Consider the following 17,048-nt stretch of genomic DNA (forward strand, 5'->3'; position numbering starts at 1 on the left):
AAATAAAGTGCTACTGTTATTTTTAATGTGATGACCAAAAAAATTTTTTGTTCATCCTTCAAAGATTGTCCACGTTTGTCAAATTAAAAGTTTCATGATGTAGGAAAACTAACACTTGGTGAAATACAAACACTTTTATTTACAGTTTTTTTACACACATTTTCAAAACTTTCTCTTTTTTTTCAAAATTTTACTCACAAATCCAATAATTGCACACACAAAATGCCTCATGCCTCTTGCACAATGAATTCATTCAAAATATCACAAACACATCTTGAAATCAAACATTTGTCTTACTCGCAAACACCTTTGCCATAATATTCTATTTTTGGATATATCAAATACACACAGTTATTCAAAGCCTAAAGCTCTTCTTTCATGAGCTCCTATGTACATTTCTGTATAAGATTGAAAGTAATTGGCAGAGAGATGTTGAAAATTTCACAGTAAACATGAAAGCAAGATTGAAACCAAACTATTTACTTTTTTACTGTAAGCATTTGTGGTTGTGAATACAGTATTACACAGTACGAAAGAAAAGAAATACATCAACCATGTGTAGTTTGACAGAAACAATGGTTGTGTTTGAAAAAGGAAATCAAGATACTTTCTTTTAGATTTTTGTGCGTTATATAGAGAATTGTGAGTTGTATTTTGCAAAAAGTGTTTTATGAAATATTAAACTGAGTTGAAGCCCGAGAATTAGCATATGGTTTTGCAGATTTGGTGTGTAGTTCTGGTGTTTGAGTGTCAGGTTTCAGATATTGTGTGACAAGTAAGGATTTTGTGTGTAAGCAGTCGGAAAAAACGGTAAAAAAAAAAAAAAACATGCAATTACCACTATAACCAGTAGATGGCAGCAGAAGAGCACTTATTGGCTCATTAGCCATTTCCACTCCCTAACATAGTTAGGGTTAGGTTTGTACTAAAGTTTTAAGTATATATTTGTAGGAAAGGTCACAAATTCTTATGAAAACAAACTTTTTTCAAAGTGCGAATTACAAATTACACAGACAGCGAGTAAAGAGCGCTTCCTTTATAATCACTGAAGCTGTCATTCAGTTCAGTGCAAACTCACTGAGTGGAAAAACTCCTGTTTAATCAATGAATCTGACTAAACTGCAAAATAAATATTTTATTTAATTTATGTATCCGCTTAGTTTGTTATAATGAGAGGATTTGTGCGCTTAGTAAACTTTTCATTTTAATATTTAAACATACAAATTGATAATGAAAAGTACAAAGATGCACCTACAAAAATCTCTTGTCCTTCATGTCCCAGAGAATTAAAAATCTGGCTCTCACTTCCACCTGCAGGGTGACATCCTGTCCCAGCCTTAATTAGTTCTGATTAATTTGCATAATATCTTGGATGATATGAGTGGGTGATTGTCTCTGCCAACATTCTGGGTGTGTTTCACTATGGTTGAAGTCAGGCTTTGAGTTATGATTGGGTTTTTGATCAACATGATGGTTAATTTTGATTTACCCAGGGGGTGTTTTCAACAATCCTTTTCTACTCTATGAAGTTTGTCTTCAGTGTTTACATGGTAGACGAAATCCAGCATGAGCTTATCTTCACACACAATCTGTTCAATCTTTCAAACAAAAACATTCAGAGAAAACTATTATTATGAATCATAAATGATAAAACTATTACTATTATTATACAACATGTTTTTTCTTTCTTCTGTGGAATCTGTTCAATCTTTCAAACAAAACATTCAGAGAAAACTATTATTATGACTTCGCAACTTATGTCACCTTTTTTGGTGATAAAGGCAGCCCAGTAAGCTGTGGATTTTACTGCAAGGTTTTTCATACTGTAGTGAGTTCAAACCCTGTTGACTCAGGCCTAAGTGAGAAACCAGGCTGCTGAGAAGGAGATTTCATCTGATACCCTGTGAGCTCTGAAGCAGTCTGTCTGATGAGAACAGATCTGTCTCTGGTTTGCATGGACAAGCGGTCAGTTCGAACTGTCATTTGTGGTGAGAGTTGTTTTCCTTTTTACTCCTGGCTTTGGACTTCCTGAGGATGATATTTAACAAACATGTTGTATCTTTAGTCTCCTCAACTGTTAAACTGTTAAACTCAACTGTTAAAGAGATACTCCACTCAAAAATGAAAATTCTCTTAAATCATTTCCTCATGCAGTCCCAGATGGGGAACAGAAAAACATTTTCTTCTGTGGTCTCTGTGAGTCCATATAATGCAATTTGATAGGTCTCTTTAAGTTGATGCTTCAAAAACCATGCAAATCGAACATGATGTTAATCCATACAACCCTAGTTACTGAATCAATGACTTCTGAAGTGAAATGAGTTGTGTGTGAGAAAAATACTAATATTTTATTCTTTTTAAAGGTGCCATCGAATTGAAAATTTAATTTACCTCGGCATAGTTCAATAACAAGAGTTCAGTACATGGAAATGACATACAGTGAGTCTCAAACTCCATTGTTTCCTCCTTCTTATGTAAATCTCATTTGTTTAAAAGACCTCCAAAGAACAGGCGAACCTCAACATACGTAACAATCGGGGTGTACGCCCCCAATATTTGCATATGCCAGCCCATGTTCCCAACATTATGAAAGGCATTAGACAAGGGCAGCCAGTATTAACGTCTGGATGTGCAGAGCTGAATCATCAGACTAGGTAAGCAAGCAAGAACAATAGCGAAAAATGGCAGATGGAGCGATAATAACTGACATGATCCATGATAATCATGATATTTTTAGTGATATTTGTAAATTGTCTTTCTAAATGTTTCGTTAGCATGTTGCTAATGTACTGTTAAATGTGGTTAAAGTTACCATCATTTCTTACTGTATTCACGGAGACAAGAGCCGTTGCTATTTTCATTTTTATAAATATTTATCATTCTTTATAAATCTCTCCAACAGTGTAGCATTAGCCTGTTAGCCACGGAGCATATAGCCTCAAACTCATTCAGAATCAAATGTAAACATCCAAATAAATACCATACTTACGCGATTAGACATGCTGCATGACGAACACTTTGTAAAGATCCATTTTGAGGGTTATATTAGCTGTGTGAACTTTGTTTATGCAGTGATAGAGTCGAGAGCTCTGGGGGGGCGGAGAGCGCGAGCAATTAAAGGGGCCGCAGCCATGAATCGGCGCATTTCTAATTATGCCCCAAAATAGGGAGTTAAAAAAATTAATTTAAAAAAATTGTATGGGGTATTTTGAGCTGAAACTTCACAGACACATTCAAGGGACACCTTAGACTTATATTACATCTTGTAAAAAAATGTTCGATGGCACCTTTAAACTAGAAACAATCGCTTCTGGCCAACTGTGAAAAGTATATTATATTATTATATATTATATTAATATATCTCTGAGCGATATAAATGCTTTTATGTATTTGGCACACACTTTTATCCATGGTATACATTGTTTCAGTTCATGTATTCCCTGGGAATCAAACCCATGACCTTGTCATCTCAAGCACCATGCTTTACTGTTTGAGCTGCAGGAATCATTGGTGCATCCGGACTGACAGTAACTGCGCAATTCGATTTCCTGTATTCTGCATGGCACTGGTATCAAGTGTCTGGTAAAAAGTGCCTTTTTTTGTTGGTTGATTTGCTTGATTCAGCTTTAATTTGTGTTTATATGGTTGTGCAAATCTGTATTTCTTTATGGCTTTTTGTTTGCAAAGAAGCTTCCTGATTGGTCTGTTGGACAGGCTCATAGCTAAACCTTGACTGTATTTAAGTTTGAACTTAATACTGTCAGAAGTGTATGCAAGTGAGCGGGGCTGGATTTACCTCATATTGTGACATAGGCAAAATAATTTTTTGGGCCCCCTTCCCCCCAAACCCTGCCCCTGTCGGCCGGAAACCTTGTATGATCAAAACCTCTACTTTTCTACTTTTTCAACACTATTTTTTAAATAATTAAACACTGTGTTGTCAAAGGTGATATTGTGGCTTTATATATGATCATATACTTGAATGTGTCATTATAATATTAAAGGGTTAGTTCACCCAGAAATGAAATTTGTGTCATTAATTACTCACCCTCATGTCGTTCCACACCTGTAAGACCTTTGTTCATCTTCAGAACACAAATTAAGATATTTTTGATGAAATCCAAGAGTTTTTTTTATCCCCAATAGAAAGCAACATAATTACTGTCATTCAAGGTCCAGAAAAGTAGTAAAAACTGTTTAAAATAGTCCATGTGACTGCAGAGATTTAACCTTAATGTTATGAAGCAACAAGAATACATTTGTGTGCCAAAACAAAGCAAAAATAATGACTATTCAACAATTTCTTCTCTACCCTGTCAGACTCCTAAGCAGTTGGACGCAGTGAACGCAGTTCAGCGCTTTTGTGTTTACATCCTGAACGCCGGCTCAATATTGGCTGACTCCTGCGTCAGCATCACACGCGTGCATTGTGGTGCTCAGGTGAATAGCGTAGGTCAAAACGGAGCTTCCAAAACCTCTTGGATTTCATCAAAAATATCTTAATTTGTGTTCCGAAGATGAACGAAGGTCTTACGGGTTTGGAACGTCATGAGGGTGAGTAATTAATGACAGAAAATTTCATTTTTGGGTGAACTAACCCTTTAACATCTTACCAAAATCAACATTTTTGACCAGCGAAGGTTGTGTTTTTTTCCCCCTTCACTAGCATCTGAGGCAGTGTATGCGTCACATTACATTTTCATCAACTTAAATTTTATGAAGTTTATTTTTTTATAGCTGGCTATGAATCGATGACAAATGCTAAAGAACAATCAATTCTTTATTTACCTTTAGCTTTTTTATTTACCAAACAAGCAGAGACAGTCCTGAAATGTGTGCAAAACTTCATTCACGATAGAGGAGGGTGGAGTTATGACATTTAACCGACAGGAGCCAATGGAGTTACAAGGTTTAGTCACAAGCTCTTTTTAATGCTTTTCATTGGTGAAATATTTGCAAAACCCACAAAAGATAAAATATGGCAATACGAGGTTTCTGTCTGACTTTGAAGATATTGTAAATTGTATTAATTTATAAAGTAATTTTTAGCATTAGAGTAAAATAATAATAATAAGAAAATATTATTTCTCCTCATTGTAATTGAGGACATGCGAGTATAGGCACGTGCCTAGAATACCTACGATTAAATCGGGCTCTGCAAGTGATCTCAAAGGTCAGAGCTGCAGTTCTGTCAGTGATTGACTAGCTTCACTCTGTTATACACACAATTATTTTCCTGTTTAGAAGTGCAGCGTCGGCTAGCATCATCAGGAACTGCTTGTTCTTTGCCAGTATAGTCATTAAACCAGCCCTAGTTTTAATACTCTTTAAGTACTAACAGCCATTTCCCATAATTGCACTTTGTACCATGCAAAGCTATAGTAAAAGATCTAACATTGGCCCATTAATAAGTATTTATGGTATTAAAGAGAACATGAACTCAAAATTGACCTGGTTTACTTTCTTTGTGCATATTCCTCATTTCACTGTGCATGATTCATTGGTGCTCAGTATTCCAAATAATTTTTTGGCTCATGTCATAAATCCCTCTTATTTTTCAACCCTCCCCTTCACCCTGACTCCATTTGTAACGTCCACTTTTCACAATAAAGGAAATCAAGTTCTATATACATTTTATATTGAATATACAGTTTCACTTGTAAATATAATTATAGGTTGAGAACAGTGTTTCAAATTATATTTAAGATTTAAAAACAATATTGTGCTTCTTCTTAAATGTGTTTACTGCATCTGCAAGTACTGCATCTTGACAGTGACTTCAGTGTCATTCAGTGTGTACTGTACATGAGGATAATATTGACTGATAAAAGTTGCATGTTTGCAGAGGAGCGAAGGCCTGAAAGCCCTCCTCCTCTAATGGATCATCCCTGTGTCAGTGCTTGCCTGTTGTGAAAAGGATTTCCCATGATTAAAGGAGTAGATTATCTCTTGAACTGACGGCCTATATATTTGTACAGTGTACGCATTGGAAGATTAGGTAAACCAGCTACTGGGTCAGACTGGGCTCTGACTGACTGATTCTGGCTCTCTCACACAGTCATCTCTCTCAACAGGATTATTTTTATTGTATTATATTATTATTGTATATATTGTATACTCTCTACGGACGCACTGAAGCTTGAGTCGCCATTGGCTAGTACATTTTTTATTTTACTCTCCAGACTTTGTACATGGAATGCAAGAACAATGCAATTGAAAAAATTCTACATAAATTCTACATAAATAAAAAAAAATAAATTCAGTAAATACAATAGAAAAGATGCCAGTTAAAGACCCCTGTGGTCAAAATCAAGCTTTTAATGTTGTTTATATGTCTATGTTTATATGTCCACCATTGCTGAGTATTTTCTTCTTAAAGCTGCAGTGAAAAAAAAAATCGCTTTATAATCGCTGGTGTCTGTGATGACACAAACTACCTTAGTAGTTACACACAGTATATTGACATAACTATCTATGTTTACTAGGATACTCACCAAGACAGGCATTTTTACATAATTTTGTGTAAAATTGTCTGTTCAAATGCAAGACGTGAAAGAGAGCTCAATTCAGTACTCACATGCTGTCAGTCGTGGCTTCGAATGTGGGCACACACAAAACTTCTCACACAGCATGCGCAAGACTTTTGCGTCTTCCTGTGACTGAATGTTTAAATTGGTGTAACAGACGTAGGCCGGTAAGAGCTGTGTGTGTGAACCTCACTCCCCTGAACTCAAGAGGTGCTCTAGCAATTGACACTAGAGACTGCGGTCTTTAGCCTTCTTGTTAGAGCACCCACTTCCCATGCGCCTCTTGTGAAATTTGGTCACATATAGGGAATATGATACACATACAGGGCCTCTATCATACACCCCGCACAATGCAGCGCCAGGCGCGACGCAAGTGTTTTTTGCTAGTTTCAGCCCAACGCAGTTATAATTTTCAAGTCCTGTGCGATGTTGTTTAAATAGCCAATGCATTTGCACACATCTGTTTGCTCATGGGCGTACTGGTCTGAAAACGAGGTGTGTTCAGGTGCATTGTTGGCGTGTTGCTATTTTGAGGCAACTGAAAACGACTGCGGTCGTTGACCAACAAAAACCAACAAAACCTGGTCTAAAGTCAATGGCGCAGTATTTTTTTTTATTTAAAGAGTGTGTTAGTTAGTGGTTAAACAGATCATTGTTGATCCGTGATCCATACGGACCAAGCCCCACGGTTCGGCACGCATGTGATTCGCGGATCAATTGCAAGTTTCACCGCAATAGAGTAAAAGGTTATCATTTGCACGTGTTTTGTCTTGCTAGTTTAGACATTAAATAGATCTAAAACCATTCCAGCGCTAGAAGAGGCAAAAGAGGATTTAATTCGGGATTGCATGCCACGCTGTTATCGGTGCACACAGATGCACATACAATGGTCGCGTGCACACACACAGAGAGAGAGGTGCATTTCAGATAGCTTGCAAACTCCAAATTGATTTCTCTTTTGCGTTCTCAATGCACTTGGATGGACACATACATGCATTATATCAGTCAAAGTACCCCTCTCGGCAAGTATTCTCATAAACACATTCAGTTATGTCTTAATTGAACAAGGTGAGAATTCGGATGTGTGCGTGCATGGAGTCTTACTCTTAAAGTGACAGCAACCTATAAATACCTGCTGTTGTCTGTCATGTAAATCATACAACAAAACACAGCTTTAACAAAGATTAATCTATATTAAATTTATACAGTGAACAGTGTCATTTTATATTTAATTATTAACATTTCTGTACATGAAAATTAATACTTTTAATTAAGTTATACCTTATACTTTATTTGTAACTTTATGTTGTATTTATCTATGCTTGTAATTGGTGTACAGTATTTGTTCTTTTTAAAGTCTAGTTAGGCTAGTAGTTTCTGTGGTTTCGGAGTAGTTAAAGTTTTTTTTTTTTTTTTGTGCTGATCCGAAAAATGATCTGATCTGTGACTTAATAACTGTGATATGATCCGAACCGTGAGTTTTGTGATCCGTTGAACCACTAGTGTTAGTAATATGTGCCTATAGGCCAGTGCACAACGCCTGTACACTTGTTACACACATAGGGCAGGCACACAAACATACCAAATATTAAAAATAAAAGGATTAGCAGATCCATTTCCTCGCTAGAGAAGTGTTCAGTTTTTCCACTTGCAAATTCCGCCATGTAAATAGCGAATCTGCCATGGTGTGAGTGCAACTGATTTATAAAGGGATTGGGAGATGAGACTCTGATTGGTTTATTGCACGTTATGCCCAAAATACGAATACGAAGAAGAAACAGAACACTGGTCAAAGAGCAATGCCAACCTGGTGGATATAGTATTTCGTGGAATGTGTTTATACTAATATACTACACATCTGTATCTTCACCAGTGTAAAAGTTCTTACTGAATTTTGTACATACCATGACAACGTGCTATTCCAGGTGAGGTATAAGAAGTACTTCTAACTTGAAGTCTCACCCTACCATGTGTTAATTTCCACTTTTTTATATTAAAGGTCTCCTTGTACAAGAGAAAAAAAAAATATTATATCCCTATCACATAATTATATAATTTCTGAGAAATGATTGTCTATGACTGATGGCTTTTTGGAGCTTTTAGAGCCATTGACAGAATTAATCACAATTGAAATTTCTCATCTAACACATTAGTGATATATCATTGCATCTGCTGTTACATTATAAGAATAATCTCAAATGGAAGATTAACATACAGTTCACACAAGGTCATCTGATTCAATGACTAAACCAGACCATAGTTTATTAGTTTGTGAATGGGAAAAAGATCAGTTTTGTAAATAACTATATCAGTGCCTGGGAACTGTCTGTTTGTTTTAATGCATCCATTAAACTACCGTATCAGTCATTTTACAAACAGAACAAGCAGAGATTTCCATTTTCCTTTGTTACTCTAATTGCATGCATTTGTATTTGCATATGTGAGAGAATAGTCAGAATCTGAGTGAAGTTTTTCCATCAATAATTCATAGCTGCATGAAGTAATGCCTTCAGCTTTTGTATTATGGCTTCAATTTGAATGGAAAATCAAACTCCTGCCACATCAATACCTCTCACACAGATATATTGTGTTGATTGATGAAGATTTCATGTTGTCATTTTAGGTTTTGTGGGAATACACAGATTTTTGCATGTGTGAAAAACATATTTTGCTGATGTTTGAGGGTTATTACGTAATAAGTTATTGGTTTATGAGCAGTGGAATGTTTAGAAATGGAGTGTCCTAACCAAAGGGACAAAAGAGCCACAAGAATTTGAATTTTTTTTGTGTGTGCCAAATATACTTCCTATTTATGCATTATAATGAAGTAAGAATATCCAATCTAAAATGTGTTTATTTGTGAATCACCCATAGAATAATTTGGTTTTCACCGCACAGTGACTAATAAATCTTAACTGAAAAAAATATGTTCTTCTAATTAACATTTGTGTGCTATTTCTGGTTCGTTAGAAGTCAGATTCTTCATTCTTTCTCCTGTCCAGTCCTCATTCTACACAGTATAGTTTCAGAGAGGGCCTGGTCTTCGCATGCTCCATTTCCACATGAGGAACAATGCTAACACTGTCCTGTGTTCTGATTATGCACCATGCTGGATCAGTAGCGATGTGTGAGCATAGCCAGAGCCTGTGGCCGCCAAACTTAAGCCAAACTCCAGCCGTGTGAGAAACTCTCTTTGTCCTGATGTAACCTCGCTGTATGTGAGCTATGATGTTGAATAAAGCCCAGCTGTCTGTGTATGCCACTAGCGTCACAGAGAATTTGTCAATAGTATGTTAAACCTCTGTTGCTCTTCACGTGTAGCTCAAAAATGACCCTTTTTTTTTATTTCAATGAAATGAAAATACTATATTTTAGTTCGATAATGTTTTTTATTTAATATTTTGTATTTTTAGAGGATTTTATGGTACCAAATGATATTTATGCAATAGTTATAATCTATTTATTCACTTTTTGAGCATGGACCTGAAAATGAAATTTCCAACTTAAAATGTCATAAATTTTGAATACTTTAGGTCTCTTTTTAAAGAGGACAATTGGCCGTTTGTTTGCCGCAGTACCAAAAGTTTTCACTAAATGAAATTCGTCTTCCATTCATAGCCAATGCGCTCATTTTTGACCGTGAGAAACAGAAGTGTGACTATTTTTTCAGGACTTTTTCAGGACCTTTTCGAATCATCTCCATTATTTGTTTTGTGTGTGTGTGTTCACATAGCAAGTGCCAAAACCTTTACCAAGTTTCGTACCAATTAGATGAAGTAAAAAAAAAAAAAAAAAAAAAAAAAAAACTAAAATTTTTCAGTCAAACGTGACCAAAGAGCACCAGAGGGTTAAATAAAACAAAAGCATCATATATAATATTAAGGGTTACACTTTAGTTTAGGGTCCAATTTTCACTATTATCAATTTGGTTAATAGCATGCATATACCAAGAATATTGCCTGTTTATTAGTATTTATAAAGCACATATTAATGCCTTATTCTGCATGACCATATTCTACATCTCTTAAAGGGATGGTATAATGCCATTTTTACAAGATGTAAAATAAGTCTCTGGTGTCCCCAGAGTGCGTATGTGAAATTTTAGCTCAAAATACCCCACAAATCATTTTTATAGCATGTTAAATTTGTCACTTTTTAAGGGTGAGCAAAAACGCTCCATTTTGGTGTGTGTCCCTTTAAATGCAAATGAGCTGCTGCTCCTAAGCAGAAGGCGGAGTTTCAAGAGCTTGTGTTAGCACATACTGTTAGCAGCGCCAATTACCTCATTTTGTCAGAAAGTGTTCAGCCTTTTATCTTTAAACCGAAGTCGGACAATGATGGAGAGACTCAAGAAGAAGTGACAACATGTAGAATGCAACAGGACGTTTCTGAATGCTAGTTGCTTAATTTATGTAGCTGATGTGGGATATCTTAGAGTCACTGATTAGCATATTCTGTCATGATAATCTGTAAATCGCTCGTGTGGGAACTGTTGTAAGATCCTACAGAGCCAGAGAATATATGCTGCTTGAAGATAGAACAGGTATAGTTTAGTTTAATTTTGGTTATAACTTATGTTGGCATCTTGCTTTTATGACATGCTATTGCATTTGTTAGGAACTGTGTTATTGCATTAACATGGCCTCACCCCTTTGTTCTCGGGTTTTAGGGTTAGTGATGTCACCAACCCGAGAAGAAGCTCGTTGTAGTCCCTACCAGCCGTTTGTTGTAGTCCTTAAACAGAGAATTATTTAAAAGAAAATATCTCCCTTTGAGTGTCGTAACTTTGCAGATGTTGTTTATGCTCAAACAGCAACATTACACAGAAATTAGGAGTTTAATGAGGCAAAAGTTGTAGTTAATAGTTGGTTAATAGTAAAAATTTGACCTAATCTAAAGTGTGACCTAACTTGGTTGCTAAAATTATGCTAAAAATAATAATTTTTTAGGTTTATCTATTTAATGTCCATGCACACTTGACATAAACTCCAGCTGATTGGGCCTCGTAACTGGTGCAGCTTCAGATGCCATATATAGTGCTGCAAAGATGATGTATTTTTGTAGGCCAAAACCCTGAAAAAATTAGCATTTTAACACTTCTGCTTCCATCGTCCTAAAGCCAATAGGTATGTCCCAAAAAATCATACTGAACATCAAATTATACTGATGATTATTAATCTGAGATTAACTGATGAGAGATATAGAAGCATTATCTTTGCTGATGGGCTATATCAGTACAAAAGCATCATATTTTTATGAAAGCATTTTTTGTGCCTGTAGATGGCAGAAGAGCCTAAACATGGCACATAGGAAATTTTCTGACTATTGACTGTCTGAAAAGTATTGATCTGAGCTAATAGTGTGCTGACGTTCCTCAGCTTTCTAACCATTAATGTACTGTTTCCTCTCTTTCTCTCTCCATACCCTTTCCTGTGTCTTTCATTTTCTCTCCTATGAAACACCTGCTGTTTAATTATTCAAGTTGTAAGCGAATTTTCTCATTTTTTCCGGCACCAATTATTTCCATATGCGCACTCACTGTTGTATGGATTTGTTTTTAGTGATGTTGTGAGCTTTGTCATATGTGTGTGTGTTAACAAGAATGGGTTTTCAGCCTCATATAATATTGTCCAGTGCTGAGCATTACATTACATTACATTACATTACACATTACACATTACATCATAGTTTTGCAATGAATCACCTGGACCATCAGGCCTCTGACGTCAGTAACCCTACGACCACGTCCAGCTCAGAAATGAAATCCAGACGCAGACCAAAACAATATGCACAAAACGTGCCCTCAAGGACCAAAAATGAAGCAAATAAACTTCAGGCTCCAAGTAACAAATGTTAGAAATAGACTTTCGTATGAGCAGACTGGACTCACATGAAAGCAGAACAGCTCACACTGTAATTAATGGAGTTTGAAAACATCACGTAAAAATGTGTTTAAAATTAAGCTAGCAAACTTGCTTTTATTTTAGTTCTGTTATATCTCACGAGCTTTATTTTTGCCAGTTTTTAAATTATAGTTTGTGTGTTTGGTAATTATATCACACTTATGAATGTTAAACAAGATTTTTCCATGCGCAACTTGCTCAAACTTGTGTCACACTTCGCAGCACGCTTAGGTTGTGATTAACTCGACCCTCACATGAACGCGAGTACAACATTTGGCTGGTTTATAATAAAACAAGTTTAAAAAATAGTAGTATTTTATTTTTACATACACCTATTGTTTTGCTTCAGAAGACTTTGATTCATCCACTGGGGTTGTATGGATTACTGTCGTGATGTCTGCGTGTGCTTTTTGGGGCGTACCCTTCACTTGCATTATATGGACTGTTTTTGTAAAAAATCTTTGTTTGTGTCCATCTGAACAAAAAAAAAAAAAGTAATGTAATATACATCTGGGATGGCATTAGGGTGTGTAAATTTTCATTTTTGAGTGGACTGTCCATTTTAGGTCAGAAATATACTTAACACAAGTATGCAAAAACTTGGCCAGTGATACTTGCATTTGAGTATGAATTGCATGCCGACACATTTTGCAATGCAGTGATGGGAGAAGATGATCTTGTATCGCTAGAAGCTAATAACTGAATGCAAGTGCACCCAATGACCATGCCTTCACGTTTGCATTCACACGCATGCATAGGTTTCTGGCCTATAATAATATGAGCAATAGTAAAATGATGTGTGACTTAGCAAGGACAATACTCTGAAATTTATTTTCATGCATTTGTTGGGAAATAGAAACAAATAGTTGCATTTACTTTTTTTTTAATCAACTTCTTCTTTTTTTTCTCCGTTTCCCTAAATATGCACTCTAAAAAAATGGCTTAAAAACAACCCAATTTGGGTTGTTTTCAACCAAAGGGCTAAGTAAATATAGGACAGAACACATGTTCTGTTAATTTTACCCATCAAATTGGGTTGTTTATTTAACCCAGCACAATGGGTTGATTCATTTTTACTATAATACTAGGTTATTTAATTTTTTTATTTCATACATTAATTATTATTTACAGATTAACCTAAATCCTATAATTTTTTTTTTTTAAATACTCCACACAACCACTGGTTTGCATGATAATTCCTTTATTTTCGATCATATTTGATAGTATAGCATATTTTATATTGATTTTTAATACATATTGCCTACATTTAAGCTCATTTAACAAATATTAGAAGTAAAAATGAAACAGTTTGAAGTAATTAAAGTGTAATCGACCAGTCTATGTTGTCCTGTTTCCACCGTAACGGCACTGGATCTCGTGCCGGAGATGGCTCGCGTTCGGCGGGGGAACTGATAACTTCAGACCGCCAACTGCGTTTCACTCGTAGCCGAAAAATGCTGTGACTGACTACATAACCTGTCCATAAATAATCAGTGTACAATTCTGAGAACATATTTTAACATCTTAAGTATTTATATTTTGTATCTTTTTTGAATAAAATCATAAAATTCACCATCAGGCATTTCCATCACGCGAAAAGACAGACGTGACACTCATTTAGGTGACTCACATCACGCCCTTGTGTGTTGCTTTGCATAAAATTAAATGATATACAGAACAATAACACATTTTTAGATAAAATAAAACATACACAAATATGTATTTTACGGAAGACATGCACCAATTTGACGGATCTGCACTGCTCTCTCCTGAAGAAGTCGCAAAAAGCCCGTGATAAATAACTAACTCAACCCCTGGGTTGTTATGTTTGACCCAGGATCTGGATAACACAAAAACTACACAAACACTGGAAAAATAACCCCAAAAATGACCCAAAAGGCTCAACCCAGGACTTTGTTAGAAAAAATAACCCAAGATTTTTTAGAGAATGCCCCAAAGAAAAGGATGTGTAAGGCATTGGTTTTATTTTAATGAAACACACTCTTAATGAATATTTTAATGTATCTCCTCTTGAGGAGTTTTTATGTGTGAGAGAATGAAAGTTATCAAAGTATGCATGCTTTTGATCTTCTCTTTGTCTGATATGCTGTCATGAATGTGTGTGTGAGAGAGCAGGATAGAGCGTTTGAAGCTGTGCAGTGATGTGTCTGTACTGAAAATGTCCCTTTCTTTGTGTTCATTAGGCTCAGCTTTCAAAAGAGGCCCTTGTAAAGAATGTTAATCTCATATTGCAAGAAGTCAGAGATTCATCTTTATGTTCATCTCAAAAGCAGTTGATTGTGTTTGGTACAGCAGGACTTGGAGGGTCTGTAGGCTTATATGAGTGTGGCAAAATTACAGTGGCCCCAAAACTTTTTTTAAATTTATTTTATTTATTTTATTTTATTATTTTACTTGGTTCGGTTTGGTTTAATTTTTTTCCCCCGAATGCTTAAGTGTTCAAATACATAACTCAAACCAACTCACAACAGGGAGGAGTACATCAACGGGCGTTTCTATGATTAATGTTTGAATTGCTGAAGTTGTTTTGGAGTACATGCCAAACTGTTTCACAAAAGCGGAAAAAAAAAAAAAAAAAACGCCGTCTGATTAGTGGAGGCCCTTGACCAGCACCAATCAGTGATCATGTCACTGTTCCAGCTGAAGCGTGAGCTGCAGGCTTTGATAAATCTGCTCTAAATGCAATGCCAAAATAATGTCTGCTGATCCGGAGCAGGGTTAAGTCAGTCTTAACACAGACGAGCACTTAACATTTACACAACATACAAGATGTACAGTTTATTAATATTTAAAGCCATGTTGCTATCAACTAGAAATACATTTTGGTTACAGTTACGGTTACATACACTTGACACACATTATGTCCTGACTGTGATGTCAGATATGCTCATACAGTATGCGGTCACACACGTCACCCCCATTCTTCAGGTCTTTGAGCAAGTCATCCCTGATATGTCTGAGTCATTTACTCTAAAGTAGGTGACCGTGTCAGCGCCCAATGAAATATTAACACACGTCATAGAGGGCTTTTCTGCACTTTGAAATCTTTAGTTACGGCCTTTATGTGTGTTCGATAGACTGATAATCTTTTTTTTTTACTGATATTCGTACAGTATAAAATATAAACATAAAACTTGCTCACTGTAATAAAGAAAAACAAAAGCATAGACTAAACACTACTGCCTGACATTACATTTATACTCCATTACAAGTAAAGCTCTCATAAAAATACAATTACTTTTTTTAGAATTTTGTGCTCGACCTCCATTCAGAAGAAAATGTAATCTTATGCAAAATGGAAATGCTCATGTGACTTTCTAACATTTACATACTGTACTGTCAAATGTAAGTTATGTGCTGGGGACAAAATGCTTCTGAGTTTATTTGAAGCATTTCATTTTTAGAAATTTTTTTCCAACAGACATTTTCAGGGTCTCACTTTATATTGGGTGGCCTTAACTGCTATGTACTGTGCTTATATTTAAATTAATAATTTGATACAATGCACTTATTGCGTACATACATGTTTTTACATTGTACTTTAAACATTTTTTTTTTTTTAAATACCTGCATGTAATTACAGCTGTAATTAATTTATGTAATTACATTTATAATTACACTTTTGACACCTTAACCCACCCTGAAACCTAACCATACCACCAAACCTGTCCCATACCTCACCCGTATCCCACCTCAATAGCAGCAAAAGTGTTTTGCAATACAATATAAACACAATAAGTCCATTGTACTTATTTTTAGGTGCAAGTACATAGTAGTTAAATGGTTAGTTCACCCAAAAATGAAAATTCTGTCATTGATTACTCACCCTCATGTCGTTCTACACCCGACCTTCGTTCATTTTCAGAACACAAATTAAGATATTTTTGATAAAATCCGATGGCTCAGTGAGGCCTGCATTGACAGCGAGACAATTAACACTTTCGAGGTCCAGAAAGCTACTAAAGACATATTTAAAACAGTTCATGTGACTACAGTGGTTCAATCTTAATGTTATGAAGTGACGAGAATACTTTTTGTGTGCCAAAAAAACTAAATAATGACTTTATTCAACAATATCTAGTGATGGGCGATTTCAAAACACAGCTTCATGAAGCTTTACGAATCTTGTTTCGAATCAGTGGTTCAGAGCGTGAATCAAACTGCCAAAGTCACGTGATTTCAGTAAACGAGGCTTTGTTATGTCATAAGTGTTTTGAAAGTTCAATGGTTCACCACCGGGGGCGTGACTTTGGCAGTTTCATACGCGATCTGAACCACTGATTCGAAACAAAAGATTCGCAAAGCTTTGAGGCTTCATGAAGCAGTGTTTTGAAATCCGCCATCACTATTGTTGAATAAAGTCGTTTTGTTTTTTTGGCGCACAAACAGTATTTTCGTCGCTTCATAACATAAAGGTTGAACCACTGTAGACTCTTTTAAGGATGTCTTTAGTACCTTTCTGGACCTCAAAAGGTGCAATGACGTTGCAGCCTATGTGTGCTTCAGAAACCCTCGGATTTCATCAAAAATATCTTTTTTTGTGTTCTGAAGATGAACGAAGGTCTTAAGGGTTTGGGACGACATGAGGGTAAGTATT

The 17,048-nt window shown here is 35.8% G+C and overlaps 1 protein-coding gene across 3 annotated transcripts in view; it reads left to right on the plus strand.

The window, feature by feature from the left end:
* dock9b (dedicator of cytokinesis 9b) overlaps positions 1 to 17,048 on the plus strand; it is a 122,908-nt gene that overhangs the window by 11,804 nt on the left and 94,056 nt on the right. The window lies entirely within an intron of this gene.

The sequence above is a fragment of the Megalobrama amblycephala genome, linkage group LG8 (assembly GCF_018812025.1).
Source record: "Megalobrama amblycephala isolate DHTTF-2021 linkage group LG8, ASM1881202v1, whole genome shotgun sequence".
Lineage (NCBI taxonomy): Eukaryota > Metazoa > Chordata > Actinopteri > Cypriniformes > Xenocyprididae > Megalobrama > Megalobrama amblycephala.